We start from the raw sequence: 14,482 nt of genomic DNA, 5'->3' as shown, positions 1-14,482 counted from the left end.
AAAAACAAAGTAATTAAAATTACAATAGAAAAATTAGTTTGTACCTAAAATTCAAAAATGTTCCAGTGACACACTACTATTTCACAACCAATCAATTAAATGCAAATTTGAGATAAATGACTGGTCCTTGTTCATTTTATGTTTATACACGAAAGCTCAGAAAATGGTGAATATTGGTAATGGAGGGTGCTTTTCACAAATTGTACTGGTTCTGAATGAATTCATCTGAACAGTTTTAAAACTGACAAAGTTGTAAAATTACTTGTCATATGAAACAACATTCCTCATCAATCAATAGGCTTCCATATATGTCCAACTGAAAGCTGGTTAAATAAATAAATAAATAAATTTAAAATAATAATAATAATGATAATAATAACAATAATAACTACTTTATTTAAACTGGGTGACACATTTAGTTCCATGAAACTAGTCCTCCCATGTTACCCCAAATAGTCTTCACATGGCTGTATCTAGCTTTTGTAATATAAAAACCTATGTTTAGTTGATAGATATGGTCTTATCTTGCTTAAAAACCCAGACAAGAGTTCACTTTTATAACATTTGATTTGAATATGTTCATTCCATTACAGAATGTTGTCAACCATCACTCCAAGGATTTTGTCACAGTTAGCCACTGCAGATAAATTTTATTCAACTTAAGATTCAAATGGTTAATTTCCAAATTTGCACTCTTTTCTTGGGTAGTAATCATTGTTTAATTTCATGCCATTTTCCTTACACCAGGAATCTTTCTAAGCGCAACTGTCTGAAAGAAGACCCGAAGGTCTGTTTTTACTGTTTGAAATACAGCAGTGATGTCATCTGCATTTAGGTCGGTAGATGAAATACAGTTGCCTATTTTGAGTGGCAGATCATTTATAAAATGAGAAAGAGGAATGGGCCAAGGATTGATCTCTGTGGTACTCCACATGTAACCAGGTCTTTAGATAAACTGCCATTTTTATGTTGATGCTGTTTCCTAATTAGATATTATGCAAATCAATCAATCATCGAACTGTCACACTGATAAATGTTCAGTTCATCCATAAGAATATCATGATGAACAACACCAAAAGCTTTCCTAGCATCGACTACAATGGATCCAAATGGTTTTCCTTGATCTACGGCAATAACCCATCTATCATGGAGACCAAGGCTACCTCACAAGAGTGGTTTTCCTTGGAACACTCATTGGCTTTGGTGAATTATGTCATAAGTTTTAGGTACACCAAAACATTTTTTCAATTAGTATAGACAGTGTTGGCAAGATAGATATGGGTCTGTAGTTACTGACATCTTCTTTGTAGCCTGATTTGTGAATTTCTTTGTTCACTGTGATTGGAATTTACAATGGATTCCATAATAATTAATTCTGGAAGCTATATTGCCAAAATAGTCAAAGAAAATATATTCAACATGCTCATCAATAATGTGGCCTTCCTGGTGAGTTTTCGGATTTTGGATGACTTGTGGAATATTTACCTGCACTTAGTTTGTTAAAAACTTTCCACATAGAATTATTACTGAAATATTTTTTTCTAATCTAAGTGATACTACAAGGCATTTCTTGTATGATCTATTGATCATTTACTTTATTTTATTTCTCCATGTTTTGCAATGAGCTTGTTGAGCAATCGATTTTGAAATAATCATGGGTTTCACAGTGTCCAGAATAACAGGAGTTAACAAATCAGGTTGGAAGTCCTTTTTTACTACACGTGTTTACAAAAGGTATGTATTTACCTAAAACTTATTTAAAAAGCTGGTCCTTATATCATGAGCATCATCCACATCCCAAAATAAAGATGCTACACTCCAAGGAACATTTTCTGAAATTTGATTTCATTATAATACTTACACGACTCATACGAGTTTGAATTCATTATAATACTTTTAGGACTCATATGAGTTTGATTTCATTATAACACTTATATGACTCGTATGAGTTTGAATTTTAAAGCTGTTGTTAACTCAAGATTTTCTGGTTAGAAAAATAGGAAAGTGATTACCAAAGACCTATCCAAGGAACATGTATTAGTTTCACATTACAATAAGACCTATCCAAGGAATATGTATTTGTTTCACATTACAATAAGACCTATCTAAGGAACATGTAACAGTATTTGTTTCACATTACAATAAGACCACTTTCCCATACAAGTCTACCCCTTCCTTATTTGGATTTTACAATATATGCCAGCACAATATTTATAGGTTACTGCATTTGTAAGGAAAAATATGAACGAGTTTTTCGGATGGAATACTGCATGACCTTGGGAGTGCAGGATATCCATCTGACAAAACGAGTTCATATTTTCCCAAACAAATGCAGTAACCTTTTTATTATATGCTCATTTTCTTATTCTACCTAAGGCTTAATTATATAAACAAAACACGCTACAAGAAACAAAGTAAATGAATGTATGCCGTATTCCAAACTAAATACACAGCACAGATTCATCATTACACAACATTATTAATGCACATGTAACTCCGAACAGATAAATTTGAACTTGTCGAGCACTAAAAAAAGTTTCGCAAGAAAATGGTATTTTGGCCTACTTAAAATTGCAACTTGGAGCCATATTGTGAATGAATGCGCATTGCAACAAGTTTTCCATTTGATCTGGAATGAATAGATTTTGGTATTTTTGTTGATTCTACAAACGTTCGTGATTATGGACTGGATTAATCTGTGCAAATTGTATATGAAATACATCGGACTGAAGCAGCAATTTTGGGAGAAGTGTGTTGACATCTGCAAGTGTGTTTCTTCTGTCAATGACTTCTTGAAATCATAATATGGGAAAAATATGAAGTCTTTAAATTGCAATTATCAAAAAGACGCTATTGAATTTAATGTTTATTTCATTTTGAGTGCAGTAAGGAGGATGTAATTGCACTTGGAATATATTTGAAATTACAGCACAATTTTGAAATGTATAATCAAGCTAGAGAATTCATGACACAGCTCATGTAATTCGGATTTGCAGAACTAAGAAAGTACATTTTGAGGAAATTCAGGATGTAAAACTAAGTATATTTTTGCCAATCTTATTACCAGCTAAAGAAGACATGTTTATGCCTTGTCATTTGCATGTTATTTGTAAGGACCCTGTCTGGTGTCTACTGTATAGCTAGCCTAAATCTGAAACATTGTATCAAAAAAGGTAATGTGGAATGTGCCAAAGCAGCTAGTATGTGGCAGTCCATGAAACATCTGCTTTAGTTCATTCAGAAACAAATTTCATCAACCAAAACATAAAGCACCTACTACATGAGTGTACATGACTTGTCTACAAATCAAAAGTGCTGGCATCTGCATCCATTGTTTGTTTACAATAGAAAGTAGTTCCTTTATGCACATGAATGCAATATGAAGGTGTGCAATATCGTAAAATACTGAACGATTTTGACAGTGTAAACAGATGAAAAAATGAGCATATAATAATGCTGTTTACTTAACAAGGAAATATGGAATGCAAAGCAAAAAAGATGAAAAATTACCAGTAATTGCAATAGTTTTATCAGTACATGCAAGAATCAAATGTGACTCTGGTTACCATGCCAAGCTCATGACCAAAAGGGTGCAGGTTCAAATCCCACCATTTGATCGGCCTGGGTTGGCTTACCAATGGGGTGTCCTTGGTAAGGCACCTTTCACAAGGATGCCTAGGAATGAAAATATCTGTACTGCTGTACTAAAATGTCAGCCAAGAGAATAACAAGTTGACTTCCCAGTGGGTCTGATGTGAAATTAACAGGCTCTGGACCCTTAGGCTGTCAGTAATTGTTCACCCTGGCAGCACTTGTAATTTTCAGATGTAATAAAAGTATATCTTGATTAACTCCCCAAGTTGGGGTCTCTAATTAGTAACTAATTAATACTGACATATATTTGGTTCAAGCTAGTGAAATAGAGCTGGAGGGAGGAGGAAAAGAATCTTCTGCCTGGTGATGTGTCTGGCTTAACTACATGAATCATTATATTAATGAAGACATTTACAGAGTCAAGAGACCATGACCTTTAAGTGCTACTACACAAGTATGATACAATAATTTGCTGTCACTTTTTATAAGCCATATATAGGTTAACTATTCCTTGTTGAGTCAGTGCATTGAAATAACTGAGCTTTTCCTGATGTAGATAACAACCAAATGTCCTTATTTATTACTGTATCTATTTTCCAGGAAATATATGTCACTATCAGAACCCACTTTGCTGTTTATCTACCTGTCCTGTTGAAAATATCTTCACATAAGGCAATGAACATTTAAGTGTTGGGGAGGGGACTGCAATTTTTTAACTGGTGTTTTTTTATTCTACTAAATAATATTTTTCCTGGGTTAGGGGCCTTGGGTGGCAGAGTTTTCTAAAGTGCTTGCTCTTACCAATCAATGCCATTTGACCGCTGTGGGTTCAAGACTCAGACTCAGCCAATATGAGTATATGAGATATTAAACAAGTGTCTGCTTATACTAGTTTGACTTAAAGTTCTGCTCACATTTTGTAAAAATAATAAAAAGGTTTAGATTGGAAATGGAATCTGTACTTCAAATTGGCCTAGGAGCCTAACAGCATGTGCATACACCATAAAAAAAACAAAATAATTACATATTTATAATGTTACATTAGGCTGCAATAGTAAATTATAAATAATTTCATATTCATGTTATAACAAGCTTCATAGTAAATTAAAAAAAATTACAAATTTACAATGTTACATTTGACTTTAAGATAATTAAAAATAATAACATATTATTAAACCTTACATTAGGCTTTCTAATAATTTAATATAATTACATATTCATAATGTTATTATAGGCTTCAGTGTAAATTAAAAATAATTACATATTTATGATGTTACATTAGGCTTTAAGTTAATTAACAATAATCACACCTCTATAATGTTACATTTGGCTTTATGGTAAAATCAAAATAATTATGCATTTATAATGTTACATTAAGCTTTATAGCAAATTAAAAATAATTACACATTTATCATGTTGCATTAAGCAGAGCTAATTTGTTAAAAAACCTGTTTAAAAACATAAATATATAAGTTTAATTACCAACATTGAGCAAATTCCACTCTAAAATGCAGTCTGCAATTTTACATACTGACAATCAGCTCAGATATGTGCAGATCTTGCTCACAATCAAATTCATGCATTAGATTATGCAATACTATTTTAAAAAATCATATAAATACATTTACTAAAGAAATCATATAAATACATTTACTAAAGAAAATCATATAAATATATTTCTAAAGAAATCATATAAATACATTTACTAGAGAGATGATAAGCTTAGCCAATCAGACATAAGAGCACCCCATTAATACGCATCAATCTTGCTCCTTATTAAACTTGCTACAGATCATGATGAGAAGTTCACATTCCAAGTTTTATCAAAATTAGATCAGAAATATTTCCTCCAGAGTGGTAAAATTCAGCCAATCAGCTCCTTGATCACATTACTAATATAGGTAGATATCATGCAACATCAAACTTGTCTCAGATCTCTATAACTCAAAACAAAAGCAAAAGAAATGAATCCCCATAAGTCTTTGTAACACCAAATTACATGATTTGCAAGTACAACTGGTGAAGATATATATTGTCTGAGAAGACCCATAACTCTGTTGGCATGGGCCTCTACTGGGAGAAAAGAACTTCAGGAATAAAAGACCATTTCTTCCTTTCAACCATCTATAAATTCTTCAGCAATAATAAGATTTTCAAATTACCATATATACTCGCATAAAAGCCGAATAATTTAGGGGAAAATAAAGGCCTGGAAAAACGGGGGAGGTTGGCTTATCTGCGGGCCAATGTCTAAACTTGACAGTTTTGGTCTTTTTGTTGACTAATGTAATGGCTGTAAATCTTGGGACATGAAACAATATTTTTTTCCGTGTCCTAAGACATATGCATGTAAAAAAGTAACTTTCGGTGACCTGACAATTATTAAACTGTTATAAAGTACTATGATGGATTCTGTTATTATTTTGCATGTGCATATTTTCTTATTTCTCCAACACAAAGTTAAATAATGGTAAATACAGACTTTATAATTTCACGGGCTGGTTGAGTTTACCATGGAGACCATGTAAACTATAATGTACAGTACTTACACAATGCAAGGCATCATTTAAACCCTTACTTATTCCCGAACATATTAGATGCAGATTTTACTTTATCCATTATTTCGACCAAATTACATTCTTCCAGATAACATTTCAGCTAGTCCTTAATAGCTGTTTCATTTACATTGAATCACATGCTCATGAGTTACTCATTTTCAATGATATAAGTGATCCTACAAAATGAGTTTCTTTTAAAAAAAGGTACGCACGTTTAATTGTACAAGGCACATAGCCATCGTAATTTACATATTCACAAAGACTGGTAATAATAAAGTCAAAAATTCTCATACAGATCAACTAAGATCAACATGAATCAGTTTTAGTTTTGTTTTGGCTGAACAAACATCATAACTTTCCACACAATGGAAAGCTTGATGTTTCAGCGTCTCCTATGTTGATAGTCGGCAAATTTGTCTTTCATTTTGCAACGGCAGTACAGGCCAGTTAATCATTAAAACCCTGAAACTGGATTGTGATACGAGGGAATTTTGACCGGTAACTATACCAGTACACTGATGTAAATTTTTGCCTTTTATTCCATAATATTAGCACAATTACCGTGGTTTTGTAAAACTGGGTGTAAGGCATACCTATGAACTTTTCAAAAGCCAAGTAGAGAGACTGAATTAAAAAAAATAGAGTGGGACCTAAAATCGGGAAGTTTTTCGTAGCATTTTTAAAGCATTGTTTTCACAAAATATTGATCAATCTTCCTGGTCCAATATGCATGAAATTCGCAAAAAGGCTCGCCATTTCTCCCTGTGACATGCCCTATTTTCCCCCAGGACGTGCCTATTTTCATATTCTGGTCAGTGTGGCCAAATTGTACAATAGCTAAAGATTAGTCTCTAATAAACAAACAAGAAAGCCAGCATGACTAATTAAAAGTTAATCCTTATCCATGCAACTATTTTGTTAAAATGATTGGCCCTCTGCCATAATTTAAAAAAAACACGTTCTACACTATTGTGTGTTATGCAAGCACCAGTAATTGCTTGGCAAATAAAGGATTCCCAATTCTGTTGAACTAAAGGTTCCAAAATTGCCAGCCTCATGGTACCGCACATGTGGCAACTATTTTCCCCTATTTGTAGATCCGACCATATTCCCTTATTATCAACTTGCAAAGCATTTGGTATTGCTTATTATAAAACATGTAGTCTGAATTAGTTTTTTAGGACACATTTGCTGTGTGGTAAGTATTTTCATTTCTACGGTATACAAATGCCAGGTGCTGACTCGTGTATGTTTCTTTTGTGGGAATGGCGCTATAGCATATGGAGTTACAGCATTTGTAATGATCATTCTTGGGATTAAAATTAATTGTGGACGATTTTCTTGTTGTGGTTTACGTTTTTGTTCTGGTTTATTCTTTTTATTTTTTTATTATTGTAGATGTAAAAAAATCATTCATTTATGTGAATAATGTTTAAACATAATATTCTATTTAGTGAAAAAAAGCGAATTCTTTTTAGTAATTATTTTGTCACAACAATAATTCACAGGTGATACAACAGAACATGTAGGACTTTCTTCTTTAAAAGAAATGAAAATCGAAGTCATAATGCAATAGTCATGAGTTCTCTGCAAAAATCGAAGATATGAAACCGGGAGGTAGGCGTGGAGCGACCCCAAAATCTAGAGTTTTTCCCCTCTCTGGCATGAAAGTTGACAGGTATGGTGTAAGGTCGCTTACATCAAAGCAAACTACAAATCAGCTTTTAGGGTATGTGCTTCAAACCGTATTTTTTGTTTGTTGTGTTGTCATACTGGGATTACATTTTAATGAGTTAGGTATTTACAATTTCAAAGCAAAGTAAAAACGTATTTACCGGTGCACTGATATAAAATGTCCAATGAAATAATGCATAAACAATAATCGAGTCAAAAGGTAAAGGTAGTGTTACAGCAACTTCCGATTGCTAAATTCTTGTCATCGTAAGATCAAATTATACACAAATCTAGATTAGGCAGAAACAATAAGAAAACAGAAATTAAATAAATTACTTTTTCAAAGAAGTTTATACCATTTCATTTTAATAATCATGCACGCCAACATCAAGATAAGTACACATGTAAATTTTTAAAATATAAGTTTGCTTAAATATATGCATTTAAAACTTACCTCATGCATCTTGAGATGTCTCGGAGTTGTAGGTCGATTTATATGCAGGTCATGCACTTTTTAGTGTTTATACCTGTTCAGTTTGGGGGTCAGCGTATATGCGAATGGGCTTATACACGAGTATATACAGTAGCTGCTGTGGTACACATACTGGATGCCAACTTGGCACCATTTTGATTTAGGACAAAGCAGACACGACGACCAGAAGTCTTTTAGTCAAAACCCTCATGGTACAATGATGATCCATTCATAGGGAATCGTGCCACCAAGATTTCTAAGAATGTCGACATGGCAGCAATATTGGAGTTATGACTGGCACCATTTTCATTCAAGACTTGGTAAAGACCCCATTGTAATGATCACCCATTCAAGTGGAGACTTAAAAACAATACTTAAAAGTCAGTTATTGCTTCAGCCATAATGAATATAAGCTGCCACAATCCCTTAATGAGTGCAAAATAACAGGAACATTTCCAATAGTAAGTATATCCTGGAAACACTTAAAATGCAGGAACTCTGAGGGGAAAACCCAAAACCCACCACTGGTTTTTCAACCCCACAAAGTCCCTTCCCCCTCCCTAATCATTAATGCCCCTACCCCCCAAATGATGTATCAGGATGCAGCCCTCATCCATGGAATAAAATCCATAAGCTGCCTGACTTTTGATCTGACTTTTTTTCTCTTCTACACAAAGACAAAGAAATAATTTTATTTCTGAAAGCCCTAGACTGTGCAACATTGCACATAAATTTTAAGAGAAAAATATTAAAAACCCACCATATACCTTTATGATTGAGCACTAGTTAAACAGACAGCCTTTGTTATCAAAATCACAAAACTGAACAACAAAGTAAACATTTCAGGTACACAATCTGGCCGTAACATAGGTGGCTATTGTTTCAATTAAAAATTAGCACAGCCACTTTCTTTTAAAGGCATTTTGGGGTCGGGTTGAGTATCACTGAGGTCAGATTCAAGAAACAGCAAGAAATAAGATACATGTGATGTTTCTTGCAGAAACAAAATAATTTCTGTCTATGATGGAAAATGTCTAAGCATGTAACAACAATGTAACTTTGAAATAAAAGCAATTTAAAAAACACAAAATCATTTATACATAAACACAAATTTCAAAGTTTAAGTACAGCATAATCATTTCAGTCAAGATGTAGGAGATTTATATGCAAACCACGAGATAAGGAGTTTAAATACTTATCCAAAACACTCCCTCCCAATCAAAGCAGTTGTATGTCTGTATTGATTTATAGTACAAGCAAGAAGTTCTTCTCATACTGTAGATTCATCTTTTAATGACCTTTAAGATCAACACATTCACAATCTTTGAAAATATTATCTGAATTTTCATCACCTTGTGAAGTCAGAACTTAATCGTACCTTTCATTTATCACTAGACAGAATTTTTATCCAGCAGGTTCAGAGCTTTAAACAAAGTAGCTGTCAATCCAATTAAACTCCATGCTACTAGAAGAAAGATCAATGCTCCATCAAGCTTGAATGTAACAATCAAACAAACTATTCAACAAGACACTGGAGAATTACATAAACCTTGTCATGTTTAACAAGACTGGTGGAAATTGGAATGAATTTATTTACTATTTATATTATCTACATTAATAAATCCAGCATAAATATGATGAAACCAATGAAAGTCAAATACACTGCAATAAAATACTTTATAACATGATATATCTAAGAACAAGAGACCACAGTGGAACTGATATTGCTTACATGAATAATTTACACATGTCAACTTGTGAATGCAAACTCACACACAGTGAAACTAGTGGAGAAAGAAAACTAAAAGCACGTAGCTACTACATTGTCTATTAAAACTGGTGTCGTTGTCTTCTTTCCCAGACTATATATAAATGATCCCTTTCTCTGCATAAATAGAACATGTCATTTTTACTACCAGCGATGTCACTAGGACCTGATCCTTAATCTAAGGGTACAACATTTATGTGTGGTTGCTGTAAAGAAGACAAAGTGGTCTATGCATATATGTTCAGGCAACAGAAAACAAAAATTGTATACAATTAGGCACTTGTCTTGCTTTGCTCTTGTAGGTTATAATGGCAGCATAAATTCTTTCTCAATTTCTTCTTGTAAAATAAAACCAATTAAAAATTATTACTGTATGCAACTTTTTAATCCAATAAGTCTCTCTGTCTTCTAGTAATTCAAATGGATGAACAGAACAAATGAATTCAGTTGGTTTCCATGGGCATTGTATATAATGCCGAACCTAGTATATATAATTACAAAAAGAGTGCATATAATGTCATGGTCACAGCATATGTCATGGACACTATGTATAATGTCATGGTCACTACATATATTGTCATGGTCACTGCATATAATGCCCAACCGACCACATATAATGAAAAAAACACCGCATACGACAAAACCTACTGCATATAATGTCATGATCACTGCATATAATGCCATGGTCACTGTATATAATGTTAAGGTCACTACATATAATGTCATGGTCACTACATATTGTCATGGGCACTGCATATAATGCCCAACCTACTGCAAATAATGACAAAACCATTGCATATAATGACCAACTACTGCATATAATGACCAACTACTGCATATAATCACAAAACCACTGCATATAATACCCAACCAACTGCATATAAAAACAACCACTACATATAATGCCCAACCAACTGCATATAAAAAAACCACTACATATAATGTCCAAACTATTGCATGTAATGACAAAACCTCTGCATATAATGCCCAGCCTACTGCATACAATCACAAACCCATTGCATATAATGCCCCACCTACGGCATATGACAAAAACACTGCATATAATGTCATTGTCACTGCATTTAATGCCCAACCTACTGCATATAATGAAAAAGCCACTGCATATAATACCCAACCTACTGCATATGACAAAACCACTGCATATAATGCCCAACCTACTGCATTTAATGCCCAACTTACTGTAAACAATGCCAAACCTATTGCATATAATATCAAAACCACTGCATATGATGATAAAACCACTGCATATAATGCCCAACATACTGCATATAATGACAAAATGACTGCATATGACACATCCACTGCATATAATGCCCAACCAATTGCACATAACAGGGTTCATACAGGTTGTTGTTGTTGTTGTTGTGGGGTTTAACGCCATTTTTCAGCACACGATAGGCTATGCATGGCGGCCAGTATTAATGGTGGAGGAAGAACCCGGGAAAACTCCGGGAAGAACCACCGACCCACGAGAAGCTACTGGCAAGCTTTCTCACATACCCACATTGGCCGAATTCTAGACTCGAACCCACGCAGACAGAGGTGAGATGACAGTGATCCGTAACGGAGAGCGCTTTAGACCACTCTGCCACTCGGGGCCCCAGTTCAAACAGGTAAAATATGACAAAATTCAAGTCACCATAGATAACTACATTTGGAACAACCTTCAGAATGACTTGTTGCTCATGGAATTGCATTTTCCTCTCCCAATAAAGTTCATTAACAAATGTACAATAAACAAGAAGTCAAATTAACAAAAAGTTTATTATCAAGTTCTTCTTCTGTACTTAATTTATCTTCAGCTCCCTTATCCTAGCATCCAGCTTATTGCAAAGACCTTCATAAATTCCAAGTTTCTCCTCAGCTCTTTTTCTATTAGCATTGGCCTGTACAAGATGTTGCCACTTAGTGCCTTTTCTGCTTTTAAAGACAGTTCATCTGCTTTCTTCACAAGTTCATAATCTAATCTGGCCTGCCTTTTTCTTCTTTTCAGATCTTCATTGTCATCAAGAGCATGCATTCTTTTCCTCTTCACACACTCACACTGCTTCTTTTCCCTCTCCTTCTCTAAATAAGTTTCATACTTCTGTCTTGCTGAAGCTGCACTTAGAAGAAGCTGACTGGTGATTGGAACATTCAGTACTCCTCCCACATTTCTAACATATTCACATATGATCCTTTGTGCAACTATGCTTTGCCCCTTTAAATTTTCACACTCTTCTTTCTTGTTCACAAAAAAGCCACACTCTACTGTTGCTCATCCATGGGAGAGGGTCAACAGGAGTGTAACAATCTCCAGCAGCTTCCCATACCTAGCATCTGACATGTGCTCCACAAAAAAATTAGTCCAGTCTGTCCTTGTATCGATCAAAGCCTATAAACTTATCATTACCAATAACAATTATACTGTCAAGAAAGTCATTATATTGTTGCAGGATGACTTCACCATCAAGCACATTGAATCTTTTTGTTGCAATAATCAACTTCATAAGTTTCTTAAATTTGTCCCTGCTGAGATTTGTTATGTCTGGCCATTTGCCTTGGACACAAGGATACCATATTTCTGAGCAAAGAATAAGTTATTGGGGATTTCACAGTAAACTTTTTCAACACTTCAATCACAAATGCCATACATTCCATTCTGAACTCCATTACTTCCTTTTCACTCGTGGTTGCACTTATGAACTTTTCTTCAGCTAGTAAACCATGTTCACCTTCTTGTATGTCACAAGATTGGTCTTCTCTAAATCTATCCTTTGCAACTTTTCTGGTGTGGTTGCCTGGTCCAAAACTTCAGGCTTGACAACTTTCTGCATCAAGCATTTGATGACTGTAGTCAAGTCATCCACCATAAAAGGCACCATGGGCTTGTCTGTTTGGTAGTTAGCCAGGAAAGGCTGCAATATGGATGAATTACCTCCCTTGATAAGAATTAATCCAAGAAGAGTAATTTTTCTTAGGAGAAAGCCAAGTGTACAAGAACTCTTGACATACATCAAATCAAATCACTTTATTTCAATAATGCAGACCTCTAACCCATAACACAAAATTCTATTTATGATAAACACAATTGGAAAGCTGCATTTTCTTTAATAAAGTTTGGATATAAATTCTGGATCTACTTCTACATTTATTTCTACACTTATTTCTGAATAGTAACATTTTCATTCAGATTGAGATAAAAGAGTCTATCTCCAAGCAAATGATCGGTACAAGTAGTGTGATAAATTATACAATCAAACTATATCACTGCTAACCATAGCAAGATGATTTTTTTTAATGCTTGGTTGTACGTAATATGCATCTTTTAGATAAGTTCTTTTATTAATATTATATTCTGGGCAAATGCAAACAAAATCCTCTATTATATTTCTTCTCCTGCACAGTTCACAAAATCTTAATGCTCCATCAAATATATTTCCCTTCTTCCTGTTTGAATCATTAGTGTATGGCTTGAACACATTAGTTGCACTAAATGTTATCTTAAAATTAAAAGGGATACTGAATGAGAGGTATTTCGCACATTGTAGCAGGGATTTATACCAACTACAGTGGTAACATTTTGAGGAATTAGTAACAGGCCCTGACCACATTTAATGTTTCTAATCCTTTGTGTGAACTCCAAATAAAATCTTTTTACATCACCAACATCTTGTATTATACATAAGTATCCAAGCCCATATTGAAAAAAGCGTAATATTGAGCATATCTCAAATATTCGTAGCCCATGTGACTCTACCAACTTTGTCTAACTTTTCAACATAATATATGGATATTTATCATCTGATTATTTTAATCCAATATTTTAAACATCTTACCATATATAGAGAGGGAACATACCACATTCTCCTCCCTTCATACAAAAAAATCTAAGAGTAATTTTTCTTAGACAAAAGAATGTCAGACACAGTAAAACTCTTGATACACTATTTACATAATGCAGTTTTTACATCCAATATTTTAAAGTGATCTTTCATTCAACTTGGACTGCAAGATTACCATGGCTGACTTTTTATCCACTTGCCCTGTGTTGGATGGCGCTCAACTTTGCTAGTCAAGGTTTCGATATGACAACCCTATCTACACCTTGGTGGATCAAACAAATATATTGGTGCTTTGTCCTAGTGACATCAATTGGATTTTATGACCTGACTCCATAAGTATGTAATGCCAACAAACCAAAAGCATGGTGCATTGTGCATCAGCCAAAAATGGCAGAGGCAATTAACTTAAAGGAAACTTCGCAAGTTTAACATCAAAAGTATGACAATGTACCAGAGTGAAGCCATTACAGGTGTATCTGAGTGAAAAGTATTTGTGCAAACATGGACCGGCAGTGGAAAATTGCTTCTTTATCAGTCCATTCGGGCCAAGTGGTCTAAAGCGCTCACCGTT

General features: G+C 34.1%; 1 long non-coding RNA gene across 1 annotated transcript; it reads right to left on the bottom strand.

The window, feature by feature from the left end:
- Positions 1-8,158: 8,158 nt before the first annotated feature.
- On the bottom strand, positions 8,159-12,980 carry LOC149782602 (uncharacterized). The gene is made up of 2 exons (XR_016414413.1): positions 11,347-12,980; positions 8,159-11,241 (listed from the first exon to the last, which is right to left on the bottom strand). It is a non-coding gene; the product is annotated as an uncharacterized LOC149782602 (long non-coding RNA).
- Between the last annotated feature and the right edge of the window lie 1,502 nt (positions 12,981-14,482).

The sequence above is a fragment of the Sinohyriopsis cumingii genome, chromosome 15 (assembly GCF_028554795.1).
Source record: "Sinohyriopsis cumingii isolate HCF-2022 chromosome 15, ASM2855479v2, whole genome shotgun sequence".
Lineage (NCBI taxonomy): Eukaryota > Metazoa > Mollusca > Bivalvia > Unionida > Unionidae > Sinohyriopsis > Sinohyriopsis cumingii.
The sequence above is the reverse complement of the archived record's forward strand: the minus strand, read 5'-3'. Positions and strand labels throughout refer to the sequence as shown.